Here is a 12,796-nt window from a genome sequence, read left to right as displayed (position 1 = left end):
TAACAAGCACTAAATCGCTGTTCTTGCTTAGCATTCACCTGTGAATGCTTAATTCAATAGAAAAATAGGTTCATATTCGTTAACACGTGTATTATATTGTGGCACATTAGAAGTAGACCACTCTTTTAGTTATTTCCTTGTGCAGCAAGGGAGTAAAGTGTAGTTTTATGAAGGTCCTTATGTGCTGTGCAGTACATCAATGCACGTGTGTACACCAGCATGCAATAACTGTGTTGGGCCTGTGGGTGGCTGGCAGGGTTATTGATTAAGCGGACTTGTACACCAGTCACGTGGTTAATGGCGACTCGGTTGAGGATTGCTGTGTGTGGCACACGTGCTGTTGCATCTTACAGATCAAACACAATAAATGTGTTTGCCCTCGACTTGCAGCACCTGCCCACATCCTTCATTTCGAGTGTGCAACACTATTATAAATGCATGCCATTGAGTTGCTTAACTGCGTAAGTCATCCCTCAATTTGAAATAATCATAATACAATTTGCGTCTCTTTGTCAATCCACTGCTGGATGAAAGCCATCCCCACGCTGAGTCAGTTATGGGGGTTTTATGACCACACTTCAGTACTCTCGTCAGGGCATACTGGGGAATGGGGGGTGCAGAAGCGTTTCAGATACTACTCGTCGACCGCGTCACCATGGCCGGAAATCTAATCGAGGTCACTGGGTTCGTAGTGCACTACACAAACTAAATGGGCCACCGTCTCACAGACCCCCCCTCCCTTGGTTTTTACGTGTTCAAAAATGCAATTGCAATTTTTCGGAACTGGTGTAATTGTCCTTTTTAGAAATTTTCGTCAGGAAATTTTAATTAGATTTCTCTGTGTGAATTCACAAAAAAATATCCCACCCATATGCTTTGACGGGAACAAATTAATCCAAAAAACCAGCTTGCATCACAACGTGCAATCATTTCTTACCATTTGGATAATTTGATTTCCAAAAGCTTGGCCAAATGGTGAGTGTTGAAAAATATATTAAAAATAATGTACTGCCCTTTTATAATCCACTGCTCAATTAAAGCTTTCCCATGTCATGTCAGTTCTCTGTATTCAACACACTGGTCAGTGCAGGAAATAAGTTCAACATACGTGCAATACAGGTTAGGACCAATTCAGATATCACTCACCACTGATTTTCAGGAACTGAACACAGTTCACCGGGTTCATAATATAGTTTGCTAACTGCTGCACCACCCCTCTCCACTTTGCATATTACAATACTCCGTGAAAATTTTCTTGTTCGCTCTTCATAGATTTCCAAGCAGTCTTGGCTCTATTTTTGTTCAATTCAAACTGCATTATTGGTTGAAACCCAATTGCTATCGGGGTAATAAGGATAGAGGTACATTTGGAAATATTCTAGTCTTCATCAGATTTCATCCATTAAAAACAGCGTACTTTTGATTTCAAAGAAGCATCTGCAATCTGGTAACTATCTGTGGCCCTTTTACACAGTTTGTAGACAAAAGGATGCAGGTAAATGGTGTTCATTTCCACAGTTTAGTGTACTGTGTATATATTGTTGATATTCAGTTAAACATATACATTGTTCTCTATTTATATTTTATTGGCAAAATACTGAAACACATTTTACTGCGAGGAGGCCTGACGATTACATCTAGATACCGATTTGGAAAATCTTGACTGGTGTACAATAAAGTAAATCAACTATAACATGTTGTTGTCCTCAATCGCGTGTGCAATGAAGTGAGTAAGCATCCATCTGTTTTTTTTCTCTTCTGGAGAACTGCTGAGGAAAACATAAAATAACACATTATAATTGGGGGGGGGGGGGGGGGGATCACACAAGTGCTTCTTGGGAGTAAGTATGGCCTAACTGATATTATATATCATGAGCTTTCCCACACAAGTAAATTATAGATATGTTTTGTCTGTAATGAGAGGCGCTTAGTTTTAATGATAATCGAGGCAGTTGTATTGCGAGCACTCAATACCATTCTAAGATTGTGTGTCCTCCTTGGACATGTCAACAATTTACGTATTAAAAATAAAACCCATACGTCGTACAGTGTTTATTTCCATCATCTCTGCAGATTTCAACTGTGGGTTGTCTGCAAAAGTGTCCAGTTTAGCAGTGTCTGGGCACAAATTCTCTGGCCCAATGGCCCTGAGTTTTGCTCATATGGGAAAAAAGCTAAATACTGCTTTTTTGTTGCTGTGTTAGATCTGGTATGCACATTACAGTAGCCATGGGCAGTAAATCATTTTATAGCGATTTTGCAACAACAGAAAAAGAGAGAGTGAACATGCACATTTAGTGAAAAAAAAAGCAACTCATAAATTACGGTTTTACTTTGTCAGATTCACGAGAATGAATACGCTAAATACCATTGTAAATGTACATGTGCACCACGTTTGCTTTTACAATTGTTTTCATCAATTGTTCATACAAAAAAATATATATTTAAAAAATCTATTTTAGAAACGTAATGTTGTTTCCATTGCAGGCGTAACACTTTTTCTCACTGACGCCGAGGTTAAATAACGTATGATGTACAGTACACTTTCAAGACCTAAAAACAGTGGAGAGGTGGTGACCGGCTTAGCTCAGGAGTTTGAGCACTGCCACTTGCTCAGAACCTGGGTTCGAATCCATGCACCAGCTGCTCGTGATTTCACGAAGTTTAGCGACTTAATGGCCTTATCCCAAGCAACCATTACCGCACGGAAAACACCCGCAATCATATTCAATTTGACCCACCCCTTAATTTGGCTTCATGCTCCGAGAGTTAACCATAGAGTTGGCTTGAGTGTCACGAAACGCACTTTGCCGGCTACTAGATGTTGTGACCCCTGGTGTGCATAAAGAAGCTGACCGAAGAGAGGTTTTGGCTCTCTGACGTCATCTTTCGGGGCTATTCTCTGACACGAGGCGATGCAATACTCGCTGTCAGTGTTCCAATCGCGATGTTCTTCATTTCATCGCATCACGCCACAGCATGAGTGTAACCTAAATGGGGTTAAAAAAACAGCAAGCATAAAATTAATCGGGTTGGCATACTATAAACAGTGCCATTAATGTAACCCATACGACTTGCGAAATGAATTGAACACGCATTACACAGTGAAGTATATAACATTTTGTTAATTGTGCGTTGGTAAATCTGAAATGACAAACATTTCACTGTATGCCACCACAGTGACGTAAAAGCACACAGCTGCAAATGGGGAGGAAGAGTGAATGGAAAATGAGCAGGGGGGGGGGGGGGGTGGTGATTGCAATGGACTGAGAGAGGGTGGGCAAGGGGATGTGTCTGGGTGGGCCACCAAACGACTGCGGTCTAACTGGAAACGCAAGCGGGAGACACGGGGAAGTAATTGAACAAGTAGGAAATGCTTGTTTGTTTGGATGTGGCAACGATGAAACCGTGATTAGACTCGTCGGTCATGTATATTTGTAGCGCATTTGCAAGCTCGAGAGAGGGTTAAAGAGCGGTGCGTTGTCGTGGGGTTTCGTCCACCAGGTGATTCTTGCCTTTGATTGAACACGCATAATCGGAACAATCCCAGAAGGGTTTGTAAAAGCATTCCTTTTCTGGCTGAGCCAGCTGCAGCCCTGTTTGCTTAAAGGGATTTCCATATTCAACGATAAAAACACTTCAGGGAAAACAAAGTATTGCAACATGCAGATGAATAGCCAGTGTTGAGCCAAAACAATATGGGAAACGAAACATAAAGGGAACTGCATTGGTAGTGGTGTACAATATCTCTCTACCTAAGGAATTTACTTTAGGCAGCAAAACTGAAACAATTATTCTTTCATGCGTGTGAACTTTGTCCTGAACAAGTTACCCCACACTGACTCAATAACACCGCAGGCTACGTGGAATACACGTAGCAAAAGTCACACAATACCCCACATGGGAAACACATCAATTCATACTCAAGCAATTCTTATGTCAAGATGTGTTTCCCTCCCCCAACTCGATCCTTATTGTGATGTTGGCATCGCGGACTGAGCAGTGGTTTGTGATCGAGAATGGTCATGGAAGCAGATACCACACATCTACCTGTGAGATCACTTCTAGTGATTTTTGTTCCACGGAAAAAACTCAAAACATTCGTCAGTAACACTACCTTAAAATAAAAAAAAGTCAAAATATGTGACATTTCAGACTTTGGCCCTTCTTCACAGAGTAGGTGGCAGCACATTCTCCCTGCAGAGAACATTATTTTCGCATAACAATTTAATCAATATGTAAAGATTCCAGAGCTGGGATTTAGACAAATTAAATACCGAACCAAATGTAATGTGATTGGGTTTTTTGTACAACCATGCTGAGGCTATCATCTCAATACACTTCAGAATTAAATTGAACGGCAGGCTGCTGCCTGAATTCAAACCTACGAAATCTCAGGGGTGCCAGCTCAGTGCTCTGACCTCGGAGCCACTTGCTACTTCCTAAAAGCTGAAATATAATGACAGCAATTTTCATTCCTTTTACATCTCTACATGCTCTAGCTTAAAACAAACAATATATGTATGCTGAACTTATTTGCATCATACGTAGCCAACCGTGCTAATCGGAGGTGCGAATATATATTAAAAAAAACATGTATGTTTAATATACACTGGAGTTCTGCTGAGGTTACGAATAAATGCCTCATCGAGGACTCCGCCACTGATTTGAACTGCCAAGAAAACTGTGGCGTTCTTCGAACTGCTTCGGAAAAGCGACTGGTCGCTGTTGACACGTCTGGAACATTTACAGATGACCTCCGGTGTAACTACGGCCGCCCAAACCAAGCGATGGACCATTTCGTGAACGACTCCATTCTACGCCCTGGAGAGTATTAGTTGCGCTACTCCAGAAGCTATTATTACATTGCACCAGATGCTATAATACATCTTTTATAATAGTTGTAATGTTTACATTAACGTTGAAATTATCTTTGTGGATACTGTTATGCTATTGAAAAGGTGCAACATATGACAAAAAAACACTGTCGGTACAATAGATGCATATGCCATCGAAGTGAATTGTTAACATTTGTGTGTGGATCCTTTTTCATTATCATTATCAGCCATAATCAATACACTGATTGATGGAAACCTCCCGAAGCTATCATATTCCTTCCTACACATCTCACCGCCCCATCTCCGTGTGTACATTCTCTCGGGCACGCTCCATCCTTTGGATGTCACTCCATCATTAGTCTCAACCACCAGCCATCATCCATGCTCGCTACATGTCCTGCCCAAGCACACTTAATATTTCTCAACTGTCGATATGACGTCTATAACTTTTGATTGTTCTGTAATTCTGTGTTCTCTTTGTGTCTCAGTGTAATCCCAAGCATGCATCTCTCCAAGTAAAACTTAAACACGGCACTGCATAAATGCACACACACTATCGTAATGAGCACTGGAAATGCAGTACTTTTCTTGTGATTGTGACAGTTTGATTTTGACACACTGTGAGTCCTGCATCATGAACAGTCATGCACATCATGAACAGACGCAACAGCTCTACACTGCCCTCTATTGGCAGCGTCAAGGAAAAAAGCTCGGATTTAAAGGCAACTCTCAGGCGCTAACTGCCACCTACCGTTTTGTTTGAAAATGTCTAACATTGCTTGATAAAGCAGTGGTTCCCAACATTTCCGAACCCACGGACCACCATGCACCAAGAACATATTTTTTTAAATTGAACACGACTCTCATGATAATTCCGATTACGACCCCCACTTATGTCCGTCCGATCATCAAGACTATTCCGCTCGATTTGGGTAAAATAATTATAATGATACCTCGAGCGTTTACAGTGTCATGAGGAGTGGTATTGAGCACTTAAAATATTTGAGAACAATTTTCAACAAATCATTCCAAAACCTTGAAATTGATTTTTAAATGCCTCGATGTAATAATTTCTCAGTCAAATTGAGTGTACAATGAAATGTCAAAGCATGACACACAACAAAACTTACATGTCAGAACGATACGCAGCATAAAACACATTTATATTTCACATTTATATTTCACCTATGTGTGCACAATACGTACACTGATGCTATGCGTAATTCGAATGCAGTCATGGTGGTAAGGGGGAGCTGCAGCAAGGTGGTTGGATAACTGCACTGTCAAACCAATGACCTAAGTTTGAGTCTCAAGCCACAGCTAACATCAATTTGAAGTAACATCCGGAACGGTTCCAACTCGTGCTGATAAGGGTAGCGAAGTATGGTCAAACAGCCCCCATGGCAGACACAGACGGGCCTTCATCCAGTAGTGTATATATATTGTTTATGGAGTTAAATGTTAGAATAAATGGAGATGTTGTCACCCTGGTCTTCTACATTTAAATGATGTGTATATGTATATGTTCCTCCAGCGAGTGTAAACTTGTCATTTTGCTACTTGGATGATAATGCTAATAGGGTATGAATGCACATTAATTGCCCGTAGCATCTCTAAGTAATGTTCTGCATTCCCGACTCGCATGCCAACCTGGTTAAGTGTAAACATATTAAATGCACAATCATGACGCCTCATCTCAATGCTTTAAAATCGTGTTCTTTCAGATGTGTAGTAGAATACTACATTACAAAGAGCAAAGTGTGCAGGTTGGTTCCATCAATGAGTTAAGCCACGGGAGGGAGAGAGAAGAGATCTGCCTTCCTGGTGCTTCACACGTCCCTTGAACACGGTATTTATAGCCACCTTGACGCAGGGCTGTCTTGTAGCTGTCCTACCTCAATTCTACGTGCAGTATTATATGCATTAAATACGAATGTACATGTGTAATAAGGTGTTTAATATATAAAAATATTGTCGACGTTACATGTTTAAAGGGACATAACTATGCTCCTTGTCGTATGTATATTGTATAACCGTTAAGCGAATGTGATTGTTAAAATACAGTGCGTTGTGTATGGTTATGTGTACATTATGGTGCTACTCAACATTTAGGTTTGCTATTGTTGAGGCCACACATGGTTTTATTCCTTGGCCCATTAAAATGAAGCACTGCGAGTTTAAAGAAAATCCCTCAATACTTATCGGTTGCTCAATGGAGTTGAAAATGCATTACAGTCAATAGATATAGCATAGGCATAGATGCATCGAAGAAGAGCTGCCAGTACATATTGACAGCTTTTAATGGCATTCTCAGCATTTGACTTTTACACAAAAAGTAACACATTGAGAGAGGGTGTCATCCAAGAAAAATGAAACTTTTCCATGTGCATTTTGAGTGGTGCCCTAGTGTACATGTACAGCCCATATTTCTCAATCCACTGCTGGATGACGGCCTCCCCACACTTTGCGTGAGGGATATTTGACCATATTTCACCGCGTTGGCCAATGCGGGTTTGTGAAGTTGTGGGGCGCGCAGAACAATGCATTTTGCTGCACCGCCCTCTACTGCCCACAACGCCTACCACATCTGTCTTTTTTCCGCACGGTGGTCACAAGCACCATCCAGGTTCACTACTGCTTAGCTTCTGAGTTGTGGTTAGAATGGGTGCATTCTGAATGATTTGGTCATTGGCTTACATGTGTACAATATTTTTCACTCATTTTTGTTTTGCGGTCAATCGATGTTAATTCCGTGGTGCGATTATCTCCCTCGCATTAGGGTTCGATACCGACCCTGACACCTGTATCTTGTGTATTTGGAATTCGTGTTTTCTCCTCATGGTCACGTGGATTGTCTCCGGGTCCTCTGGTTTTACCATCCACATGAGTTTAGTTATTTTACATTACTATAAATTCCCATATACCTGTATACCGGGAAGTCACCATTACGTGTGGCCAGGTCGCCTCTGAAAAAGCTCATAACTCAGTGGATGTTACCGAATAACAAAACAATCTACTTTGATTGCTGGCAATAGGGGATGAACATATTTTGGTTGTCTACCCCAGAAATGTTATCCACAATTTGAGAACAGAAAGTTCATCACCCATGTGCAATTCTCTCAAATGCAACACCACAACCGCCCGTTGACACCAACATGAAAGATAAAAAAAGACTCCCATGCGAGTCCGAGTTAAATATAAAAAAAGCAATCTATACTTTTATTTTCAAACATTAAAATACACTTACAGTATTTAACTCATCGTTGCTTTTCTTTCTTAAACAATACACATTAATAGTTATGATTTACTTTTTACAGTTAACTCTCGATTATCCATTGGCATATTATCCAGTGTGCACAATAATCGTGCTTGAGAACAAACACGTGTCAGCATATTATGTTGGCAAGTAAACAGCAAAGATATGGGCAAGTAAACATTACTTTAAAAACAATAAATTCAGGCGATATATTCTCTGTCTTCACCCTATTCTGTGTAAGAAATACGTGTGTTTTTGGACCCTAATTACATGCTTTGCATTTCCTAATTTTTTTGTTTTATCGAGACTACCCCTCCCCCATTACCCCAAATATTCGAGAGATGATTGTATGGTACTTTCATAATGGCAGGTCGTGCTGTCACCAGGATGGTAGAGTTATTTATCTATTTATTCTAAGTGTGACTGCAAAAGCAATTTTACCAATGACACTAATATTAGATTATGAAGCAGTCTACCACAAGACACACGTTATAATCCCATTCTCGCGAACATCACTCTTGAATCTGCTGCTATTGTTTCTGTGTTGATAGCGGCATACCAATAGGGAAAAATGCAATGTCCAGCGGGAAATTGGGAACTTTTTCTTTATCCTTTAGCTCATAATGTATTCCAGGCATGAGCTTCAACTAACAGCCACTGAACCCAGAGGGCGTTACAGGAAACGAGGCTAACCTTGCCCCGGTTTGAAACCTTGAATTAGGCAGTTACTTAGATGATTTGCCGTTACTGTTTATCTGCAGTTGTACTGAATAAAACGCATCTAGTTTCCACAAAGTATAAACTTTCTATAGAATAGCGATGTTGAGTAAGGCATTATGGCGTTTGTGAGGGTTACAGTTGCGTTTCTCGGCAATACAATACAGTATTTTCAACGATAGCAAACTAACACAAAACATCTAATTAATGTCTAAGTAACGTAAAAAAATATCAACGTTTACATTTAGTAAATTCTTGTACATTGTAATGAGTAATAAGTGAAACACATTTTTAAATGATCCATTCAATGTCACCTGGTTAAAATGAGGTGGCAAGATGGCGTATGAGCAGTAATGCCGACGTCAACGTTCTGACATTGAAGGTCAACACCGGTGTGATCCTGTGCTCGTTAAAGTAAGAGACGGATAGGGGAATGTTTTTTGGTTGCTGGTATGAAAAGGTTATTGTGTGCATGCAGTTACATTCCCTTACCTTTAAAACATGGCGAGTGCATTTACTAAGATTAAAACAATACTTTTTTTGCCGATAATGTATATGAATGAATGAATATATATGAATGAATCTTTGAATAAATATTTGTACATTTTTGTAACGTTGGTCATAACAAGATTAATTAATATTTGTTACAATTTTACACAATATGATTACGTAGTATTCTGAAATGGAAATGCCTCCAGAATGCAGCAGTCTCAAAAGAATATACTAAGTATGTAAATAAAAAATGCTTCTGTCGAAATAACTGTTATTAAATTGCATGCGTTTAAGCCAAACGATGTAATGAAAGCGTTTGAGACGTGCTCACTATAAGACAGTGCATTCTCCACTGGGTGCTGATGCGTATAAACACTTACTTTCTTGCGGGCTTCCAAACATCAGCTTTAGAGCTTCAATCTGCGTGCCATAAGGAAGGCTCACATTAACTTCATCTCCCTTGACGTCAACGTACCCATGGAAACCACCTTACATTTATCTGCTGCACGCACCCTATAGGGGAGTGACCAATACCTGATCTCGAGATCGAACCCCTCCCCACCTTAGAACAAAACACAACCGACCATTTCACGGGCAATTGTGGCAGTAATCATGGTTATGAAAATGTAATTATGGCTTGGGCCCTAAACAATGACTGAACATCCCAAGAAAAGTATCTAACGGTGCTAATTCAGGGGCAAGGAATCTGAATGTAGCCATATCAAAGACGTTCAACGGTTTCAACCACAATCCAACATTGGCCCAACGGTGCGTGTTCACTGTGATAGGATAATATAATGGCAGAGTATCTCTAAACATGTATAATTTATGCAGCTCGTGTGAGCAACATGTGTTGTGTTGCTGCCAAGGTCAATGAAAGGTTTTAAGACCCTGCTGTGAGTCAGCATCTGGTTCACTATGTGAACCAATGCTCGAAACCTATATGTGACTTACATTTGAGTCGCAGAAGGATTATTTGTACCAAATAAACACACCAGCTGAGGCCAGCCTGATGTTTCTATGAACATTTATTTGCGGCATTTGTTTTCAGTCGGCTCCTGTGCAGTATTTGATATTGCTTGGAGGGACCACAATAAAATCTTTGAGTTTTTTCGTGTTTTCGTTTTTACGTAGAACTTTGTTGGATATACTTTATATGATTTATAGCGATGTCTGGCTTTATGAAATCTCATAAAATAGCGGCTACAAATGTTTTTGCTATAAACCACATGGAGAATGATTCTTCTTCTTGGTTCTTTTGGTAAAGTCACGTAGAAGGGAAGTAATAAAATAATAGCATCTGACGCTGTCGCCTCGACAGACCTGGTTTTCACCTGAGGACGGCTGCTTGCGTTGTGGCCAAAACGTCCTGAGAATTATTTTATTATGTTTTATTTTTATTATTTTATTACTTCCCTTCTACGTGACTTTACCGAAAGAACCAAGAAGATGAATCCCTGCAGTCACGAAAGCTTTAAATCGAAGAATGATTATTGTATACACGTATTGGAGTGGTTCCTAACCTGTGCTATGCATACCCCTGGGGGTACGCGTTACATCGCTAGGGTGAACGCAGAACGTATCACGTGATTGTGGTGGTCACGTGAGGTATGGTCAGGCGGGGTAGCTCTGTTATCTTTCATCACAATCGTTTTGCATGTATTTTACAAATGCCTAAAATATATGATTTAAGCCCATCAAAAAATGTCTCCTTTGCTTTCACGGTAACTCAGCTTAAACTGTACAGTATTATGTTTTTATTAGTAATTAACATTTAAATGTAAATTTTCTAATATTTAGTTGATTGTTATTAATTCTAAATTTGAAGTTTTCGTGACTGCAAGGATCCATACTCTTTGGTTCTTTCGGTAAAGTCACGTAGGTGAATTTTTTGTTTGTTATTAAGTTAAATGTCTTAGGTGTTAATTACATGTAAATGCTATAACAATGTAATTTGCTAACTTGGACCATTTACAGTACAGTATTTGCTGTTAGGAATGGATAGGTGTGGTAGGGGTACATGACAAGAAAGAAGTTGGCATATTGCATCTGTGGATCCATGTTTTGGCAGGTCATTTGTACCATGTACTCATACGTTTTAATAACCACAAGACACGGTCTAAACGAAACTTTACATGTCATGTTCGCATGATTACATTATTATTGCCAGAGAGTTAGAAACTAGTTTAGTTGCAGATTGATGAAGGCCAGGACCAGTTCAGATAATACATTAATCTCAATTGTAGCTGGGTAGAAATAGAATGCAGGTCACCGGGTGCATAGCCCAGTGCATGAGCTACTGTGCCATTGCTCAAGCCAAACTATACAATGGATATTAACTAGGGATGTTTTTAGATGAAAATATTTCAGATCTTTCGATTTGAAAAGACAATTTTGGATATGTTGGGGGGGATTTTCGTATCATTTACACTATGTAATCATTTTACCTGTCTTCATGTTAACGAAAATTATTTCACACAATACCACGACACCAAAATTCGCAGAAAAAGCATGGAACTGATGCAATACAAGTAATGTTGATCCATGGCATCTCATGCTTTCTGATCAACGCGAAATAAAAACATGTTTTACGGTTCATCCGAAATTTGGAATTTAAGCCAGATATTACAATAGTTCAGGTTAATGCAACAATTGGGAACACTTCCTGTGTTTCAACAGATCCATGTACAAACATATCCTAGGGAATCGATCGTGTTTTTGGGGGATTTTAACATAAAACTTTCACATTTGATTAAATTAAGTACATTTTTCGACAATGATTTAACAGGCTCCAAAAATGTGAAGATATTTGTGCGGTAAATTAAAAGCGTTGTTCAATAGAATGGAGTCCTTCTGAGTTCATAATAACAAATTACCGACGCAGTTTTTTTTTCTACCTCACAATATTTCAATATTTCATTAAACGCAAAGCACATTTGAAAATTGTTACTGACAAAAAGGGGTATGTTGTGTGGCGGACTGCCAGACATTTACAAAGGGGACCCCTATGGCGGGACCTCTGGTTGGGGATCAGATGTTTTAAATCTTCCCCCGTCTTTATTAAAAGAAAAAAAATGTCATACCTAGCGAGAAGGTATTCATTGTGGTAGGTGAGGCATGAATATAACGAGTGGAGATGACCTCAAAAGGCTGTGAATCGTGAAGTGCAGCCAGCGATTCTAATCACTAATCACGCACAAGACTCGCGTCAGGCAGCTGGTTCAGTGATAAAATACAGTATAGAACTACAACACAGGTTTGCTAAGCAATTTGTGTGTGAACCACCCACCAGAGCCGCAACCTTTCTCACCCCACCACTAACATCCATTTATTCCTTTATTACCCATCACCCTTCGCCCTCTCCCCACCTCCACATCCCACGTTCTCAACCTGAAATCTTTTCTTTGGTGGGTCCATATATGGCTGTCTTTTCAAATGTAATATTTTATCGTTCTTTTGGCAGTTGCTTTTGAGGTTGGTGAGCCAGTTGATG

The 12,796-nt window shown here is 39.8% G+C and overlaps 1 long non-coding RNA gene across 1 annotated transcript; it reads right to left on the bottom strand.

Annotated features, from left to right (window-relative positions):
* Positions 1-1,651: 1,651 nt before the first annotated feature.
* On the bottom strand, positions 1,652-9,799 carry LOC133347424 (uncharacterized). The gene is made up of 3 exons (XR_009755716.1): positions 9,684-9,799; positions 2,857-2,990; positions 1,652-1,769 (listed from the first exon to the last, which is right to left on the bottom strand). It is a non-coding gene; the product is annotated as an uncharacterized LOC133347424 (long non-coding RNA).
* Between the last annotated feature and the right edge of the window lie 2,997 nt (positions 9,800-12,796).

Source organism: Lethenteron reissneri, chromosome 26 (genome assembly GCF_015708825.2).
Source record: "Lethenteron reissneri isolate LAM-NWPU_2019-01 chromosome 26, ASM1570882v1, whole genome shotgun sequence".
Taxonomy (NCBI): Eukaryota; Metazoa; Chordata; class Hyperoartia; order Petromyzontiformes; family Petromyzontidae; genus Lethenteron; species Lethenteron reissneri.
The sequence above is the reverse complement of the archived record's forward strand: the minus strand, read 5'-3'. Positions and strand labels throughout refer to the sequence as shown.